The sequence below is a fragment of the Pelobates fuscus genome, chromosome 1 (genome assembly GCF_036172605.1).
Source record: "Pelobates fuscus isolate aPelFus1 chromosome 1, aPelFus1.pri, whole genome shotgun sequence".
NCBI classification, from domain to species: domain Eukaryota; kingdom Metazoa; phylum Chordata; class Amphibia; order Anura; family Pelobatidae; genus Pelobates; species Pelobates fuscus.
In genome coordinates this window covers 122252864-122271429 of record NC_086317.1, presented here as the reverse complement: position 1 = coordinate 122271429, position 18566 = coordinate 122252864, and the positions used below count along the sequence as shown (strand labels likewise).

Here is an 18566-nt window from a genome sequence, read left to right as displayed (position 1 = left end):
TCTCGATTCTAAATCAAAGAGCAGAATTTACTCATTTCTGTTGATTTTATGAGTTCTGCTAATGACCAGCAGGAGGCCGTCAAGAGAACCTAAATTAAGAAAAACAAATAAATACATTCTTAAATTATATTGGGGGGAAATCAAAAGCATTAAGAACATGCCAAATTGGGGGTGTAGCTCAGTGGTAGAGCATTTGACTGCAGATCAAGAGGTCTCAGGTTCAAATCCTGGTGCCCCCTTTAAAAATCTTGAATGGTAATATATTTTCAGAATCATAACTAACATCATGTCCTCAATTTGAAAATTGTATTTAAAGAAAAAACATTTTTTCATCAAAATATTTATTTCCTACTCGTATGATGAAATCTACCATACTGTTCCTTGAAAAGTAACAGATTTTTATTTCAGTGCAACATGTTGTAGTGTTACAAATTTCTACTAGATGCTGGTGGAGAATGGACACATTTTCCTCTCATTTGAAGAAATCTTCCTCTCGATTCTAAATCAAAGAGCAGAATTTACTCATTTCTGTTGATTTTATGAGTTCTGCTAATGACCAGCAGGAGGCCGTCAAGAGAACCTAAATTAAGAAAAACAAATAAATACATTCTTAAATTATATGGGGGGGAAATCAAAAGTAATCAAAACATGCCAATTTGGGGGTATAACTCAAATCCTGGTGCCCCCTTTAAAAATCTTGAATGGTAATATATTTTCAGAATCATGACTAACATCATGTCCTCAATTTGAAAATTGTATTTTAAGAAAAATAAAATTTTCATCAAAATATTTATTTCCTTCTCGTATGATGAAATCTACCATACTGTTCCTTGAAAAGTAACAGATTTTTATTTCAGTGCAACAGGTTATAAATTTCTACTAGATGCTGGTGGAGAATGGACACATTTTCCTCTCATTTGAAGAAATCTTCCTCTCGATTCTAAATCAAAGAGCAGAATTTACTCATTTCTGTCGATTTAGTGAGTTCTGCTAATGACCAGCAGGAGGCCGTCAAGAGAACCTAAATTAAGAAAAACAAATAGATACATTCTTAAATTATATGGGGGGGGAAATCAAAAGTAATCAAAACATGCCAATTTGGGGGTATAACTCAAATCCTGGTGCCCCATTTAAAAATGATGGATGGTAATATATTTTCAGAATCATGACTAACATCATGTCCTCAATTTGAAAATTGTATTTTAAGAAAAAAAATTTTTTCATCAAAATATTTATTTCCTACTCGTATGATGAAATCTACCATACTGTTCCTTGAAAAGTAACAGATTTTTATTTCAGTGCAACATGTTGTAGTGTTACAAATTTCTACTAGATGCTGGTGGAGAATGGACACATTTTCCTCTCATTTGAAGAAATCTTCCTCTCGATTCTAAATCAAAGAGCAGAATTTACTAATTTCTGTCGATTGACCAGCAGGAGGCCGTCAAGAGAACCTAAATTAAGAAAAACAAATAAATACATTCTTAAATTATATTGGGGGGAAATCAAAAGTAATCAAAACATGCCAAATTGGGGGTATAGCTCAGTGGTAGAGCATTTGACTGCAGATCAAGAGGTCTCAGGTTCAAATCCTGGTGCCCCCTTTAAAAATCTTGAATGGTAATATATTTTCAGAATCATGACTAACATCTTGTCCTCAATTTGAAAATTGTATTTAAAGAAAAAACATTTTTTCATCAAAATATTTATTTCCTACTCGTATGATGAAATCTACCATACTGTTCCTTGAAAAGTAACAGATTTTTATTTCAGTGCAACATGTTATAGTGTTACAAATTTCTACTAGATGCTGGTGGAGAATGGACACATTTTCCTCTCATTTGAAGAAATCTTCCTCTCGATTCTAAATCAAAGAGCAGAATTTACTCATTTCTGTCGATTTAGTGAGTTCTGCTAATGACCAGCAGGAGGCCGTCAAGAGAACCTAAATTAAGAAAAACAAATAGATACATTCTTAAATTATATGGGGGGGGAAATCAAAAGTAATCAAAACATGCCAATTTGGGGGTATAACTCAAATCCTGGTGCCCCCTTTAAAAATCTTGAATGGTAATATATTTTCAGAATCATGACTAACATCATGTCCTCAATTTGAAAATTGTATTTTAAGAAAAAAAAATTTTTCATCAAAATATTTATTTCCTACTCGTATGATGAAATCTACCATACTGTTCCTTGAAAAGTAACAGATTTTTATTTCAGTGCAACATGTTGTAGTGTTACAAATTTCTACTAGATGCTGGTGGAGAATGGACACATTTTCCTCTCATTTGAAGAAATCTTCCTCTCGATTCTAAATCAAAGAGCAGAATTTACTAATTTCTGTCGATTGACCAGCAGGAGGCCGTCAAGAGAACCTAAATTAAGAAAAACAAATAAATACATTCTTAAATTATATTGGGGGGAAATCAAAAGTAATCAAAACATGCCAAATTGGGGGTATAGCTCAGTGGTAGAGCATTTGACTGCAGATCAAGAGGTCTCAGGTTCAAATCCTGGTGCCCCCTTTAAAAATCTTGAATGGTAATATATTTTCAGAATCATGACTAACATCTTGTCCTCAATTTGAAAATTGTATTTAAAGAAAAAACATTTTTTCATCAAAATATTTATTTCCTACTCGTATGATGAAATCTACCATACTGTTCCTTGAAAAGTAACAGATTTTTATTTCAGTGCAACATGTTATAGTGTTACAAATTTCTACTAGATGCTGGTGGAGAATGGACACATTTTCCTCTCATTTGAAGAAATCTTCCTCTCGATTCTAAATCAAAGAGCAGAATTTACTCATTTCTGTCGATTTAGTGAGTTCTGCTAATGACCAGCAGGAGGCCGTCAAGAGAACCTAAATTAAGAAAAACAAATAAATACATTCTTAAATTATATGGGGGGGAAATCAAAAGTAATCAAAACATGCCAATTTGGGGGTATAACTCAAATCCTGGTGCCCCCTTTAAAAATCTTGAATGGTAATATATTTTCAGAATCATGACTAACATCATGTCATCAATTTGAAAATTGTATTTAAAGAAAAAAAAATTTTTCATCAAAATATTTATTTCCTACTCGTATGATGAAATCTACCATACTGTTCCTTGAAAAGTAACAGATTTTTATTTCAGTGCAACATGTTGTAGTGTTACAAATTTCTACTAGATGCTGGTGGAGAATGGACACATTTTCCTCTCATTTGAAGAAATCTTCCTCTCGATTCTAAATCAAAGAGCAAAATTTACTCATTTCTGTTGATTTTATGAGTTCTTCTAATGACCAGCAGGAGGCCGTCAAGAGAACCTAAATTAAGAAAAACAAATAAATACATTCTTAAATTATATTGGGGGGAAATCAAAAGTAATCAAAACATGCCAATTTGGGGGTATAGCTCAGTGGTAGAGCATTTGACTGCAGATCAAGAGGTCTCAGGTTCACAATCCTGGTGCCCCCTTTAAAAATCTTGAATGGTAATATATTTTCAGAATCATGACTAACATCATGTCCTCAATTTGAAAATTGTATTTTAAGAAAAAACATTTTTTCATCAAAATATTTATTTCCTACTCGTATTATGAAATCTACCATACTGTTCCTTGAAAAGTAACAGATTTTTATTTCAGTGCAACAGGTTATAGTGTTATAAATTTCTACTAGATGCTGGTGGAGAATGGACACATTTTCCTCTCATTTGAAGAAATCTTCCTCTCGATTCTAAATCAAAGAGCAGAATTTACTCATTTCTGTTGATTTTATGAGTTCTGCTAATGACCAGCAGGAGGCCGTCAAGAGAACCTAAATTAAGAAAAACAAATAAATACATTCTTAAATTATATTGGGGGGAAATCAAAAGTAATCAAAACATGCCAATTTGGGGGTATAGCTCAGTGGTAGAGCATTTGACTGCAGATCAAGAGGTCTCAGGTTCACAATCCTGGTGCCCCCTTTAAAAATCTTGAATGGTAATATATTTTCAGAATCATGACTAACATCATGTCCTCAATTTGAAAATTGTATTTTAAGAAAAAACATTTTTTCATCAAAATATTTATTTCCTACTCGTATTATGAAATCTACCATACTGTTCCTTGAAAAGTAACAGATTTTTATTTCAGTGCAACAGGTTATAGTGTTATAAATTTCTACTAGATGCTGGTGGAGAATGGACACATTTTCCTCTCATTTGAAGAAATCTTCCTCTCGATTCTAAATCAAAGAGCAGAATTTACTCATTTCTGTTGATTTTATGAGTTCTGCTAATGACCAGCAGGAGGCCGTCAAGAGAACCTAAATTAAGAAAAACAAATAAATACATTCTTAAATTATATTGGGGGGAAATCAAAAGCATTAAGAACATGCCAAATTGGGGGTGTAGCTCAGTGGTAGAGCATTTGACTGCAGATCAAGAGGTCTCAGGTTCAAATCCTGGTGCCCCCTTTAAAAATCTTGAATGGTAATATATTTTCAGAATCATGACTAACATCATGTCCTCAATTTGAAAATTGTATTTAAAGAAAAAACATTTTTTCATCAAAATATTTATTTCCTACTCGTATGATGAAATCTACCATACTGTTCCTTGAAAAGTAACAGATTTTTATTTCAGTGCAACATGTTGTAGTGTTACAAATTTCTACTAGATGCTGGTGGAGAATGGACACATTTTCCTCTCATTTGAAGAAATCTTCCTCTCGATTCTAAATCAAAGAGCAGAATTTACTCATTTCTGTTGATTTTATGAGTTCTGCTAATGACCAGCAGGAGGCCGTCAAGAGAACCTAAATTAAGAAAAACAAATAAATACATTCTTAAATTATATGGGGGGGAAATCAAAAGTAATCAAAACATGCCAATTTGGGGGTATAACTCAAATCCTGGTGCCCCCTTTAAAAATCTTGAATGGTAATATATTTTCAGAATCATGACTAACATCATGTCCTCAATTTGAAAATTGTATTTTAAGAAAAATAAAATTTTCATCAAAATATTTATTTCCTTCTCGTATGATGAAATCTACCATACTGTTCCTTGAAAAGTAACAGATTTTTATTTCAGTGCAACAGGTTATAAATTTCTACTAGATGCTGGTGGAGAATGGACACATTTTCCTCTCATTTGAAGAAATCTTCCTCTCGATTCTAAATCAAAGAGCAGAATTTACTCATTTCTGTCGATTTAGTGAGTTCTGCTAATGACCAGCAGGAGGCCGTCAAGAGAACCTAAATTAAGAAAAACAAATAGATACATTCTTAAATTATATGGGGGGGAAATCAAAAGTAATCAAAACATGCCAATTTGGGGGTATAACTCAAATCCTGGTGCCCCCTTTAAAAATCTTGAATGGTAATATATTTTCAGAATCATGACTAACATCATGTCCTCAATTTGAAAATTGTATTTTAAGAAAAAAATTTTTTTCATCAAAATATTTATTTCCTACTCGTATGATGAAATCTACCATACTGTTCCTTGAAAAGTAACAGATTTTTATTTCAGTGCAACATGTTGTAGTGTTACAAATTTCTACTAGATGCTGGTGGAGAATGGACACATTTTCCTCTCATTTGAAGAAATCTTCCTCTCGATTCTAAATCAAAGAGCAGAATTTACTAATTTCTGTCGATTGACCAGCAGGAGGCCGTCAAGAGAACCTAAATTAAGAAAAACAAATAAATACATTCTTAAATTATATTGGGGGGAAATCAAAAGTAATCAAAACATGCCAATTTGGGGGTATAGCTCAGTGGTAGAGCATTTGACTGCAGATCAAGAGGTCTCAGGTTCACAATCCTGGTGCCCCCTTTAAAAATCTTGAATGGTAATATATTTTCAGAATCATGACTAACATCATGTCATCAATTTGAAAATTGTATTTAAAGAAAAAAAAATTTTTCATCAAAATATTTATTTCCTACTCGTATGATGAAATCTACCATACTGTTCCTTGAAAAGTAACAGATTTTTATTTCAGTGCAACATGTTGTAGTGTTACAAATTTCTACTAGATGCTGGTGGAGAATGGACACATTTTCCTCTCATTTGAAGAAATCTTCCTCTCGATTCTAAATCAAAGAGCAGAATTTACTCATTTCTGTCGATTTAGTGAGTTCTGCTAATGACCAGCAGGAGGCCGTCAAGAGAACCTAAATTAAGAAAAACAAATAAATACATTCTTAAATTATATGGGGGGGAAATCAAAAGTAATCAAAACATGCCAATTTGGGGGTATAACTCAAATCCTGGTGCCCCCTTTAAAAATCTTGAATGGTAATATATTTTCAGAATCATGACTAACATCATGTCATCAATTTGAAAATTGTATTTAAAGAAAAAAAATTTTTTCATCAAAATATTTATTTCCTACTCGTATGATGAAATCTACCATACTGTTCCTTGAAAAGTAACAGATTTTTATTTCAGTGCAACATGTTGTAGTGTTACAAATTTCTACTAGATGCTGGTGGAGAATGGACACATTTTCCTCTCATTTGAAGAAATCTTCCTCTCGATTCTAAATCAAAGAGCAAAATTTACTCATTTCTGTTGATTTTATGAGTTCTTCTAATGACCAGCAGGAGGCCGTCAAGAGAACCTAAATTAAGAAAAACAAATAAATACATTCTTAAATTATATTGGGGGGAAATCAAAAGTAATCAAAACATGCCAATTTGGGGGTATAGCTCAGTGGTAGAGCATTTGACTGCAGATCAAGAGGTCTCAGGTTCACAATCCTGGTGCCCCCTTTAAAAATCTTGAATGGTAATATATTTTCAGAATCATGACTAACATCATGTCCTCAATTTGAAAATTGTATTTTAAGAAAAAACATTTTTTCATCAAAATATTTATTTCCTACTCGTATTATGAAATCTACCATACTGTTCCTTGAAAAGTAAGAGATTTTTATTTCAGTGCAACAGGTTATAGTGTTATAAATTTCTACTAGATGCTGGTGGAGAATGGACACATTTTCCTCTCATTTGAAGAAATCTTCCTCTCGATTCTAAATCAAAGAGCAGAATTTACTCATTTCTGTTTATTTTATGAGTTCTGCTAATGACCAGCAGGAGGCCGTCAAGAGAACCTAAATTAAGAAAAACAAATAAATACATTCTTAAATTATATTGGGGGGAAATCAAAAGTAATCAAAACATGCCAATTTGGGGGTATAGCTCAGTGGTAGAGCATTTGACTGCAGATCAAGAGGTCTCAGGTTCACAATCCTGGTGCCCCCTTTAAAAATCTTGAATGGTAATATATTTTCAGAATCATGACTAACATCATGTCCTCAATTTGAAAATTGTATTTTAAGAAAAAACATTTTTTCATCAAAATATTTATTTCCTACTCGTATTATGAAATCTACCATACTGTTCCTTGAAAAGTAACAGATTTTTATTTCAGTGCAACAGGTTATAGTGTTATAAATTTCTACTAGATGCTGGTGGAGAATGGACACATTTTCCTCTCATTTGAAGAAATCTTCCTCTCGATTCTAAATCAAAGAGCAGAATTTACTCATTTCTGTTGATTTTATGAGTTCTGCTAATGACCAGCAGGAGGCCGTCAAGAGAACCTAAATTAAGAAAAACAAATAAATACATTCTTAAATTATATTGGGGGGAAATCAAAAGCATTAAGAACATGCCAAATTGGGGGTGTAGCTCAGTGGTAGAGCATTTGACTGCAGATCAAGAGGTCTCAGGTTCAAATCCTGGTGCCCCCTTTAAAAATCTTGAATGGTAATATATTTTCAGAATCATGACTAACATCATGTCCTCAATTTGAAAATTGTATTTAAAGAAAAAACATTTTTTCATCAAAATATTTATTTCCTACTCGTATGATGAAATCTACCATACTGTTCCTTGAAAAGTAACAGATTTTTATTTCAGTGCAACATGTTGTAGTGTTACAAATTTCTACTAGATGCTGGTGGAGAATGGACACATTTTCCTCTCATTTGAAGAAATCTTCCTCTCGATTCTAAATCAAAGAGCAGAATTTACTCATTTCTGTTGATTTTATGAGTTCTGCTAATGACCAGCAGGAGGCCGTCAAGAGAACCTAAATTAAGAAAAACAAATAAATACATTCTTAAATTATATGGGGGGGAAATCAAAAGTAATCAAAACATGCCAATTTGGGGGTATAACTCAAATCCTGGTGCCCCCTTTAAAAATCTTGAATGGTAATATATTTTCAGAATCATGACTAACATCATGTCATCAATTTGAAAATTGTATTTAAAGAAAAAAAAATTTTCATCAAAATATTTATTTCCTACTCTGTGATGAAATCTACCATACTGTTCCTTGAAAAGTAACAGATTTTTATTTCAGTGCAACATGTTGTAGTGTTACAAATTTCTACTAGATGCTGGTGGAGAATGGACACATTTTCCTCTCATTTGAAGAAATCTTCCTCTCGATTCTAAATCAAAGAGCAGAATTGACTAATTTCTGTCGATTGACCAGCAGGAGGCTGTCAAGAGAACCTAAATTAAGAAAAACAAATAAATACATTCTTAAATTATATTGGGGGGAAATCAAAAGTAATCAAAACATGCCAATTTGGGGGTATAGCTCAGTGGTAGAGCATTTGACTGCAGATCAAGAGGTCTCAGGTTCACAATCCTGGTGCCCCCTTTAAAAATCTTGAATGGTAATATATTTTCAGAATCATGACTAACATCATGTCCTCAATTTGAAAATTGTATTTTAAGAAAAAACATTTTTTCATCAAAATATTTATTTCCTACTCGTATTATGAAATCTACCATACTGTTCCTTGAAAAGTAACAGATTTTTATTTCAGTGCAACAGGTTATAGTGTTATAAATTTCTACTAGATGCTGGTGGAGAATGGACACATTTTCCTCTCATTTGAAGAAATCTTCCTCTCGATTCTAAATCAAAGAGCAGAATTTACTCATTTCTGTTGATTTTATGAGTTCTGCTAATGACCAGCAGGAGGCCGTCAAGAGAACCTAAATTAAGAAAAACAAATAAATACATTCTTAAATTATATTGGGGGGAAATCAAAAGCATTAAGAACATGCCAAATTGGGGGTGTAGCTCAGTGGTAGAGCATTTGACTGCAGATCAAGAGGTCTCAGGTTCAAATCCTGGTGCCCCCTTTAAAAATCTTGAATGGTAATATATTTTCAGAATCATGACTAACATCATGTCCTCAATTTGAAAATTGTATTTAAAGAAAAAACATTTTTTCATCAAAATATTTATTTCCTACTCGTATGATGAAATCTACCATACTGTTCCTTGAAAAGTAACAGATTTTTATTTCAGTGCAACATGTTGTAGTGTTACAAATTTCTACTAGATGCTGGTGGAGAATGGACACATTTTCCTCTCATTTGAAGAAATCTTCCTCTCGATTCTAAATCAAAGAGCAGAATTTACTCATTTCTGTCGATTTAGTGAGTTCTGCTAATGACCAGCAGGAGGCCGTCAAGAGAACCTAAATTAAGAAAAACAAATAAATACATTCTTAAATTATATGGGGGGGAAATCAAAAGTAATCAAAACATGCCAATTTGGGGGTATAACTCAAATCCTGGTGCCCCCTTTAAAAATCTTGAATGGTAATATATTTTCAGAATCATGACTAACATCATGTCATCAATTTGAAAATTGTATTTAAAGAAAAAAAATTTTTTCATCAAAATATTTATTTCCTACTCGTATGATGAAATCTACCATACTGTTCCTTGAAAAGTAACAGATTTTTATTTCAGTGCAACATGTTGTAGTGTTACAAATTTCTACTAGATGCTGGTGGAGAATGGACACATTTTCCTCTCATTTGAAGAAATCTTCCTCTCGATTCTAAATCAAAGAGCAAAATTTACTCATTTCTGTTGATTTTATGAGTTCTTCTAATGACCAGCAGGAGGCCGTCAAGAGAACCTAAATTAAGAAAAACAAATAAATACATTCTTAAATTATATTGGGGGGAAATCAAAAGTAATCAAAACATGCCAATTTGGGGGTATAGCTCAGTGGTAGAGCATTTGACTGCAGATCAAGAGGTCTCAGGTTCACAATCCTGGTGCCCCCTTTAAAAATCTTGAATGGTAATATATTTTCAGAATCATGACTAACATCATGTCCTCAATTTGAAAATTGTATTTTAAGAAAAAACATTTTTTCATCAAAATATTTATTTCCTACTCGTATTATGAAATCTACCATACTGTTCCTTGAAAAGTAACAGATTTTTATTTCAGTGCAACAGGTTATAGTGTTATAAATTTCTACTAGATGCTGGTGGAGAATGGACACATTTTCCTCTCATTTGAAGAAATCTTCCTCTCGATTCTAAATCAAAGAGCAGAATTTACTCATTTCTGTTGATTTTATGAGTTCTGCTAATGACCAGCAGGAGGCCGTCAAGAGAACCTAAATTAAGAAAAACAAATAAATACATTCTTAAATTATATTGGGGGGAAATCAAAAGTAATCAAAACATGCCAATTTGGGGGTATAGCTCAGTGGTAGAGCATTTGACTGCAGATCAAGAGGTCTCAGGTTCACAATCCTGGTGCCCCCTTTAAAAATCTTGAATGGTAATATATTTTCAGAATCATGACTAACATCATGTCCTCAATTTGAAAATTGTATTTTAAGAAAAAACATTTTTTCATCAAAATATTTATTTCCTACTCGTATTATGAAATCTACCATACTGTTCCTTGAAAAGTAACAGATTTTTATTTCAGTGCAACAGGTTATAGTGTTATAAATTTCTACTAGATGCTGGTGGAGAATGGACACATTTTCCTCTCATTTGAAGAAATCTTCCTCTCGATTCTAAATCAAAGAGCAGAATTTACTCATTTCTGTTGATTTTATGAGTTCTGCTAATGACCAGCAGGAGGCCGTCAAGAGAACCTAAATTAAGAAAAACAAATAAATACATTCTTAAATTATATTGGGGGGAAATCAAAAGCATTAAGAACATGCCAAATTGGGGGTGTAGCTCAGTGGTAGAGCATTTGACTGCAGATCAAGAGGTCTCAGGTTCAAATCCTGGTGCCCCCTTTAAAAATCTTGAATGGTAATATATTTTCAGAATCATGACTAACATCATGTCCTCAATTTGAAAATTGTATTTAAAGAAAAAACATTTTTTCATCAAAATATTTATTTCCTACTCGTATGATGAAATCTACCATACTGTTCCTTGAAAAGTAACAGATTTTTATTTCAGTGCAACATGTTGTAGTGTTACAAATTTCTACTAGATGCTGGTGGAGAATGGACACATTTTCCTCTCATTTGAAGAAATCTTCCTCTCGATTCTAAATCAAAGAGCAGAATTTACTCATTTCTGTTGATTTTATGAGTTCTGCTAATGACCAGCAGGAGGCCGTCAAGAGAACCTAAATTAAGAAAAACAAATAAATACATTCTTAAATTATATGGGGGGGAAATCAAAAGTAATCAAAACATGCCAATTTGGGGGTATAACTCAAATCCTGGTGCCCCCTTTAAAAATCTTGAATGGTAATATATTTTCAGAATCATGACTAACATCATGTCATCAATTTGAAAATTGTATTTAAAGAAAAAAAAAATTTTCATCAAAATATTTATTTCCTACTCTGTGATGAAATCTACCATACTGTTCCTTGAAAAGTAACAGATTTTTATTTCAGTGCAACATGTTGTAGTGTTACAAATTTCTACTAGATGCTGGTGGAGAATGGACACATTTTCCTCTCATTTGAAGAAATCTTCCTCTCGATTCTAAATCAAAGAGCAGAATTGACTAATTTCTGTCGATTGACCAGCAGGAGGCTGTCAAGAGAACCTAAATTAAGAAAAACAAATAAATACATTCTTAAATTATATTGGGGGGAAATCAAAAGTAATCAAAACATGCCAATTTGGGGGTATAGCTCAGTGGTAGAGCATTTGACTGCAGATCAAGAGGTCTCAGGTTCACAATCCTGGTGCCCCCTTTAAAAATCTTGAATGGTAATATATTTTCAGAATCATGACTAACATCATGTCCTCAATTTGAAAATTGTATTTTAAGAAAAAACATTTTTTCATCAAAATATTTATTTCCTACTCGTATTATGAAATCTACCATACTGTTCCTTGAAAAGTAACAGATTTTTATTTCAGTGCAACAGGTTATAGTGTTATAAATTTCTACTAGATGCTGGTGGAGAATGGACACATTTTCCTCTCATTTGAAGAAATCTTCCTCTCGATTCTAAATCAAAGAGCAGAATTTACTCATTTCTGTTGATTTTATGAGTTCTGCTAATGACCAGCAGGAGGCCGTCAAGAGAACCTAAATTAAGAAAAACAAATAAATACATTCTTAAATTATATTGGGGGGAAATCAAAAGCATTAAGAACATGCCAAATTGGGGGTGTAGCTCAGTGGTAGAGCATTTGACTGCAGATCAAGAGGTCTCAGGTTCAAATCCTGGTGCCCCCTTTAAAAATCTTGAATGGTAATATATTTTCAGAATCATGACTAACATCATGTCCTCAATTTGAAAATTGTATTTAAAGAAAAAACATTTTTTCATCAAAATATTTATTTCCTACTCGTATGATGAAATCTACCATACTGTTCCTTGAAAAGTAACAGATTTTTATTTCAGTGCAACATGTTGTAGTGTTACAAATTTCTACTAGATGCTGGTGGAGAATGGACACATTTTCCTCTCATTTGAAGAAATCTTCCTCTCGATTCTAAATCAAAGAGCAGAATTTACTCATTTCTGTTGATTTTATGAGTTCTGCTAATGACCAGCAGGAGGCCGTCAAGAGAACCTAAATTAAGAAAAACAAATAAATACATTCTTAAATTATATGGGGGGGAAATCAAAAGTAATCAAAACATGCCAATTTGGGGGTATAACTCAAATCCTGGTGCCCCCTTTAAAAATCTTGAATGGTAATATATTTTCAGAATCATGACTAACATCATGTCATCAATTTGAAAATTGTATTTAAAGAAAAAAAAAATTTTCATCAAAATATTTATTTCCTACTCTGTGATGAAATCTACCATACTGTTCCTTGAAAAGTAACAGATTTTTATTTCAGTGCAACATGTTGTAGTGTTACAAATTTCTACTAGATGCTGGTGGAGAATGGACACATTTTCCTCTCATTTGAAGAAATCTTCCTCTCGATTCTAAATCAAAGAGCAGAATTGACTAATTTCTGTCGATTGACCAGCAGGAGGCTGTCAAGAGAACCTAAATTAAGAAAAACAAATAAATACATTCTTAAATTATATTGGGGGGAAATCAAAAGTATTAAAAACATGCCAAATTGGGTGTATAGCTCAGTGGTAGAGCATTTGACTGCAGATCAAGAGGTCTCAGGTTCAAATCCTGGTGCCCCCTTTAAAAATCTTGAATGGTAATATATTTTCAGAATCATGACTAACATCTTGTCCTCAATTTGAAAATTGTATTTAAAGAAAAAACATTTTTTCATCAAAATATTTATTTCCTACTCGTATGATGAAATCTACCATACTGTTCCTTGAAAAGTAACAGATTTTTATTTCAGTGCAACATGTTATAGTGTTACAAATTTCTACTAGATGCTGGTGGAGAATGGACACATTTTCCTCTCATTTGAAGAAATCTTCCTCTCGATTCTAAATCAAAGAGCAGAATTTACTCATTTCTGTCGATTTAGTGAGTTCTGCTAATGACCAGCAGGAGGCCGTCAAGAGAACCTAAATTAAGAAAAACAAATAAATACATTCTTAAATTATATGGGGGGGAAATCAAAAGTAATCAAAACATGCCAATTTGGGGGTATAACTCAAATCCTGGTGCCCCCTTTAAAAATCTTGAATGGTAATATATTTTCAGAATCATGACTAACATCTTGTCCTCAATTTGAAAATTGTATTTAAAGAAAAAACATTTTTTCATCAAAATATTTATTTCCTACTCGTATGATGAAATCTACCATACTGTTCCTTGAAAAGTAACAGATTTTTATTTCAGCGCAACATGTTATAGTGTTACAAATTTCTACTAGATGCTGGTGGAGAATGGACACATTTTCCTCTCATTTGAAGAAATCTTCCTCTCGATTCTAAATCAAAGAGCAGAATTTACTCATTTCTGTCGATTTAGTGAGTTCTGCTAATGACCAGCAGGAGGCCGTCAAGAGAACCTAAATTAAGAAAAACAAATAAATACATTCTTAAATTATATGGGGGGGGGAATCAAAAGTAATCAAAACATGCCAATTTGGGGGTATAACTCAAATCCTGGTGCCCCCTTTAAAAATCTTGAATGGTAATATATTTTCAGAATCATGACTAACATCATGTCCTCAATTTGAAAATTGTATTTTAAGAAAAATAAAATTTTCATCAAAATATTTATTTCCTTCTCGTATGATGAAATCTACCATACTGTTCCTTGAAAAGTAACAGATTTTTATTTCAGTGCAACAGGTTATAAATTTCTACTAGATGCTGGTGGAGAATGGACACATTTTCCTCTCATTTGAAGAAATCTTCCTCTCGATTCTAAATCAAAGAGCAGAATTTACTCATTTCTGTCGATTTAGTGAGTTCTGCTAATGACCAGCAGGAGGCCGTCAAGAGAACCTAAATTAAGAAAAACAAATAGATACATTCTTAAATTATATGGGGGGGAAATCAAAAGTAATCAAAACATGCCAATTTGGGGGTATAACTCAAATCCTGGTGGCCCCTTTAAAAATCTTGAATGGTAATATATTTTCAGAATCATGACTAACATCATGTCCTCAATTTGAAAATTGTATTTTAAGAAAAAACATTTTTTCATCAAAATATTTATTTCCTACTCATATGATGAAATCTACCATACTGTTCCTTGAAAAGTAACAGATTTTTATTTCAGTGCAACATGTTGTAGTGTTACAAATTTCTACTAGATGCTGGTGGAGAATGGACACATTTTCCTCTCATTTGAAGAAATCTTCCTCTCGATTCTAAATCAAAGAGCAGAATTTACTAATTTCTGTCGATTGACCAGCAGGAGGCCGTCAAGAGAACCTAAATTAAGAAAAACAAATAAATACATTCTTAAATTATATGGGGGGGAAATCAAAAGTAATCAAAACATGCCAAATTGGGGGTATAGCTCAGTGGTAGAGCATTGGACTGCAGATCAAAAGGTCTCAGGTTCAAATCCTGGTGCCCCCTTTAAAAATCTTGAATGGTAATATATTTTCAGAATCATGACTAACATCTTGTCCTCAATTTGAAAATTGTATTTAAAGAAAAAACATTTTTTCATCAAAATATTTATTTCCTACTCGTATGATGAAATCTACCATACTGTTCCTTGAAAAGTAACATATTTTTATTTCAGTGCAACATGTTATAGTGTTACAAATTTCTACTAGATGCTGGTGGAGAATGGACACATTTTCCTCTCATTTGAAGAAATCTTCCTCTCGATTCTAAATCAAAGAGCAGAATTTACTCATTTCTGTTTATTTTACTAATTTCTGTCGATTGACCAGCAGGAGGCCGTCAAGAGAACCTAAATTAAGAAAAACAAATAAATACATTCTTAAATTATATGGGGGGGAAATCAAAAGTAATCAAAACATGCCAATTTGGGGGTATAACTCAAATCCTGGTGCCCCCTTTAAAAATCTTGAATGGTAATATATTTTCAGAATCATGACTAACATCATGTCATCAATTTGAAAATTGTATTTAAAGAAAAAAATTTTTTTCATCAAAATATTTATTTCCTACTCGTATGATGAAATCTACCATACTGTTCCTTGAAAAGTAACAGATTTTTATTTCAGTGCAACATGTTGTGGTGTTACAAATTTCTACTAGATGCTGGTGGAGAATGGACACATTTTCCTCTCATTTGAAGAAATCTTTCTCTCGATTCTAAATCAAAGAGCAAAATTTACTCATTTCTGTTGATTTTATGAGTTCTTCTAATGACCAGCAGGAGGCCGTCAAGAGAACCTAAATTAAGAAAAACAAATAAATACATTCTTAAATTATATTGGGGGGAAATCAAAAGTAATCAAAACATGCCAATTTGGGGGTATAGCTCAGTGGTAGAGCATTTGACTGCAGATCAAGAGGTCTCAGGTTCACAATCCTGGTGCCCCCTTTAAAAATCTTGAATGGTAATATATTTTCAGAATCATGACTAACATCATGTCCTCAATTTGAAAATTGTATTTTAAGAAAAAACATTTTTTCATCAAAATATTTATTTCCTACTCGTATTATGAAATCTACCATACTGTTCCTTGAAAAGTAACAGATTTTTATTTCAGTGCAACAGGTTATAGTGTTATAAATTTCTACTAGATGCTGGTGGAGAATGGACACATTTTCCTCTCATTTGAAGAAATCTTCCTCTCGATTCTAAATCAAAGAGCAGAATTTACTCATTTCTGTTGATTTTATGAGTTCTGCTAATGACCAGCAGGAGGCCGTCAAGAGAACCTAAATTAAGAAAAACAAATAAATACATTCTTAAGTTATATTGGGGGGAAATCAAAAGTATTAAGAACATGCCAAATTGGGGGTGTAGCTCAGTGGTAGAGCATTTGACTGCAGATCAAGAGGTCTCAGGTTCAAATCCTGGTGCCCCCTTTAAAAATCTTGAATGGTAATATATTTTCAGAATCATGACTAACATCATGTCCTCAATTTGAAAATTGTATTTAAAGAAAAAACATTTTTTCATCAAAATATTTATTTCCTACTCGTATGATGAAATCTACCATACTGTTCCTTGAAAAGTAACAGATTTTTATTTCAGCGCAACATGTTATAGTGTTACAAATTTCTACTAGATGCTGGTGGAGAATGGACACATTTTCCTCTCATTTGAAGAAATCTTCCTCTCGATTCTAAATCAAAGAGCAGAATTTACTAATTTCTGTCGATTTAGTGAGTTCTGCTAATGACCAGCAGGAGGCCGTCAAGAGAACCTAAATTAAGAAAAACAAATAAATACATTCTTAAATTATATGGGGGGGGGAATCAAAAGTAATCAAAACATGCCAATTTGGGGGTATAACTCAAATCCTGGTGCCCCCTTTAAAAATCTTGAATGGTAATATATTTTCAGAATCATGACTAACATCATGTCCTCAATTTGAAAATTGTATTTTAAGAAAAATAAAATTTTCATCAAAATATTTATTTCCTTCTCGTATGATGAAATCTACCATACTGTTCCTTGAAAAGTAACAGATTTTTATTTCAGTGCAACAGGTTATAAATTTCTACTAGATGCTGGTGGAGAATGGACACATTTTCCTCTCATTTGAAGAAATCTTCCTCTCGATTCTAAATCAAAGAGCAGAATTTACTCATTTCTGTCGATTTAGTGAGTTCTGCTAATGACCAGCAGGAGGCCGTCAAGAGAACCTAAATTAAGAAAAACAAATAGATACATTCTTAAATTATATGGGGGGAAATCAAAAGTAATCAAAACATGCCAATTTGGGGGTATAACTCAAATCCTGGTGGCCCCTTTAAAAATCTTGAATGGTAATATATTTTCAGAATCATGACTAACATCATGTCCTCAATTTGAAAATTGTATTTTAAGAAAAAACATTTTTTCATCAAAATATTTATTTCCTACTCGTATGATGAAATCTACCATACTGTTCCTTGAAAAGTAACAGATTTTTATTTCAGTGCAACATGTTGTAGTGTTACAAATTTCTACTAGATGCTGGTGGAGAATGGACACATTTTCCTCTCATTTGAAGAAATCTTCCTCTCGATTCTAAATCAAAGAGCAGAATTTACTCATTTCTGTCGATTGACCAGCAGGAGGCCGTCAAGAGAACCTAAATTAAGAAAAACAAATAAATACATTCTTAAATTATATTGGGGGGAAATCAAAAGTAATCAAAACATGCCAAATTGGGGGTATAGCTCAGTGGTAGAGCATTTGACTGCAGATCAAAAGGTCTCAGGTTCAAATCCTGGTGCCCCCTTTAAAAATCTTGAATGGTAATATATTTTCAGAATCATGACTAACATCTTGTCCTCAATTTGAAAATTGTATTTAAAGAAAAAACATTTTTTCATCAAAATATTTATTTCCTACTCGTATGATGAAATCTACCATACTGTTCCTTGAAAAGTAACAGATTTTTATTTCAGTGCAACATGTTATAGTGTTACAAATTTCTACTAGATGCTGGTGGAGAATGGACACATTTTCCTCTCATTTGAAGAAATCTTCCTCTCGATTCTAAATCAAAGAGCAGAATTTACTCATTTCTGTTTATTTTACTAATTTCTGTCGATTGACCAGCAGGAGGCCGTCAAGAGAACCTAAATTAAGAAAAACAAATAAATACATTCTTAAATTATATGGGGGGGAAATCAAAAGTAATCAAAACATGCCAATTTGGGGGTATAACTCAAATCCTGGTGCCCCCTTTAAAAATCTTGAATGGTAATATATTTTCAGAATCATGACTAACATCATGTCCTCAATTTGAAAATTGTATTTTAAGAAAAAACATTTT

General features: G+C 32.6%; 17 non-coding genes across 17 annotated transcripts; all 17 read left to right on the top strand.

The window, feature by feature from the left end:
- The first annotated feature begins 167 nt into the window (after nucleotides 1-167).
- On the top strand, nucleotides 168-239 carry TRNAC-GCA (transfer RNA cysteine (anticodon GCA)). The gene has a single exon. It is a non-coding gene; the product is annotated as a tRNA-Cys (tRNA).
- A 1293-nt stretch (nucleotides 240-1532) lies between these two features.
- TRNAC-GCA (transfer RNA cysteine (anticodon GCA)) lies at nucleotides 1533-1604 on the top strand. The gene has a single exon. It is a non-coding gene; the product is annotated as a tRNA-Cys (tRNA).
- An 852-nt stretch (nucleotides 1605-2456) lies between these two features.
- TRNAC-GCA (transfer RNA cysteine (anticodon GCA)) lies at nucleotides 2457-2528 on the top strand. The gene has a single exon. It is a non-coding gene; the product is annotated as a tRNA-Cys (tRNA).
- Nucleotides 2529-4380: 1852 nt separating this feature from the next.
- On the top strand, nucleotides 4381-4452 carry TRNAC-GCA (transfer RNA cysteine (anticodon GCA)). The gene has a single exon. It is a non-coding gene; the product is annotated as a tRNA-Cys (tRNA).
- A 2725-nt stretch (nucleotides 4453-7177) lies between these two features.
- On the top strand, nucleotides 7178-7250 carry TRNAC-GCA (transfer RNA cysteine (anticodon GCA)). The gene has a single exon. It is a non-coding gene; the product is annotated as a tRNA-Cys (tRNA).
- A 419-nt stretch (nucleotides 7251-7669) lies between these two features.
- On the top strand, nucleotides 7670-7741 carry TRNAC-GCA (transfer RNA cysteine (anticodon GCA)). Its single transcript has one exon. It is a non-coding gene; the product is annotated as a tRNA-Cys (tRNA).
- An 849-nt stretch (nucleotides 7742-8590) lies between these two features.
- Nucleotides 8591-8663, top strand: TRNAC-GCA (transfer RNA cysteine (anticodon GCA)). Its single transcript has one exon. It is a non-coding gene; the product is annotated as a tRNA-Cys (tRNA).
- A 419-nt stretch (nucleotides 8664-9082) lies between these two features.
- Nucleotides 9083-9154, top strand: TRNAC-GCA (transfer RNA cysteine (anticodon GCA)). Its single transcript has one exon. It is a non-coding gene; the product is annotated as a tRNA-Cys (tRNA).
- Nucleotides 9155-10022: 868 nt separating this feature from the next.
- On the top strand, nucleotides 10023-10095 carry TRNAC-GCA (transfer RNA cysteine (anticodon GCA)). Its single transcript has one exon. It is a non-coding gene; the product is annotated as a tRNA-Cys (tRNA).
- A 419-nt stretch (nucleotides 10096-10514) lies between these two features.
- On the top strand, nucleotides 10515-10587 carry TRNAC-GCA (transfer RNA cysteine (anticodon GCA)). Its single transcript has one exon. It is a non-coding gene; the product is annotated as a tRNA-Cys (tRNA).
- A 419-nt stretch (nucleotides 10588-11006) lies between these two features.
- Nucleotides 11007-11078, top strand: TRNAC-GCA (transfer RNA cysteine (anticodon GCA)). The gene has a single exon. It is a non-coding gene; the product is annotated as a tRNA-Cys (tRNA).
- Nucleotides 11079-11928: 850 nt separating this feature from the next.
- On the top strand, nucleotides 11929-12001 carry TRNAC-GCA (transfer RNA cysteine (anticodon GCA)). The gene has a single exon. It is a non-coding gene; the product is annotated as a tRNA-Cys (tRNA).
- Nucleotides 12002-12420: 419 nt separating this feature from the next.
- TRNAC-GCA (transfer RNA cysteine (anticodon GCA)) lies at nucleotides 12421-12492 on the top strand. The gene has a single exon. It is a non-coding gene; the product is annotated as a tRNA-Cys (tRNA).
- Nucleotides 12493-15156: 2664 nt separating this feature from the next.
- On the top strand, nucleotides 15157-15228 carry TRNAC-GCA (transfer RNA cysteine (anticodon GCA)). The gene has a single exon. It is a non-coding gene; the product is annotated as a tRNA-Cys (tRNA).
- An 870-nt stretch (nucleotides 15229-16098) lies between these two features.
- TRNAC-GCA (transfer RNA cysteine (anticodon GCA)) lies at nucleotides 16099-16171 on the top strand. The gene has a single exon. It is a non-coding gene; the product is annotated as a tRNA-Cys (tRNA).
- Nucleotides 16172-16590: 419 nt separating this feature from the next.
- TRNAC-GCA (transfer RNA cysteine (anticodon GCA)) lies at nucleotides 16591-16662 on the top strand. Its single transcript has one exon. It is a non-coding gene; the product is annotated as a tRNA-Cys (tRNA).
- Nucleotides 16663-17954: 1292 nt separating this feature from the next.
- On the top strand, nucleotides 17955-18026 carry TRNAC-GCA (transfer RNA cysteine (anticodon GCA)). The gene has a single exon. It is a non-coding gene; the product is annotated as a tRNA-Cys (tRNA).
- The last annotated feature ends 540 nt before the right edge of the window (nucleotides 18027-18566 follow it).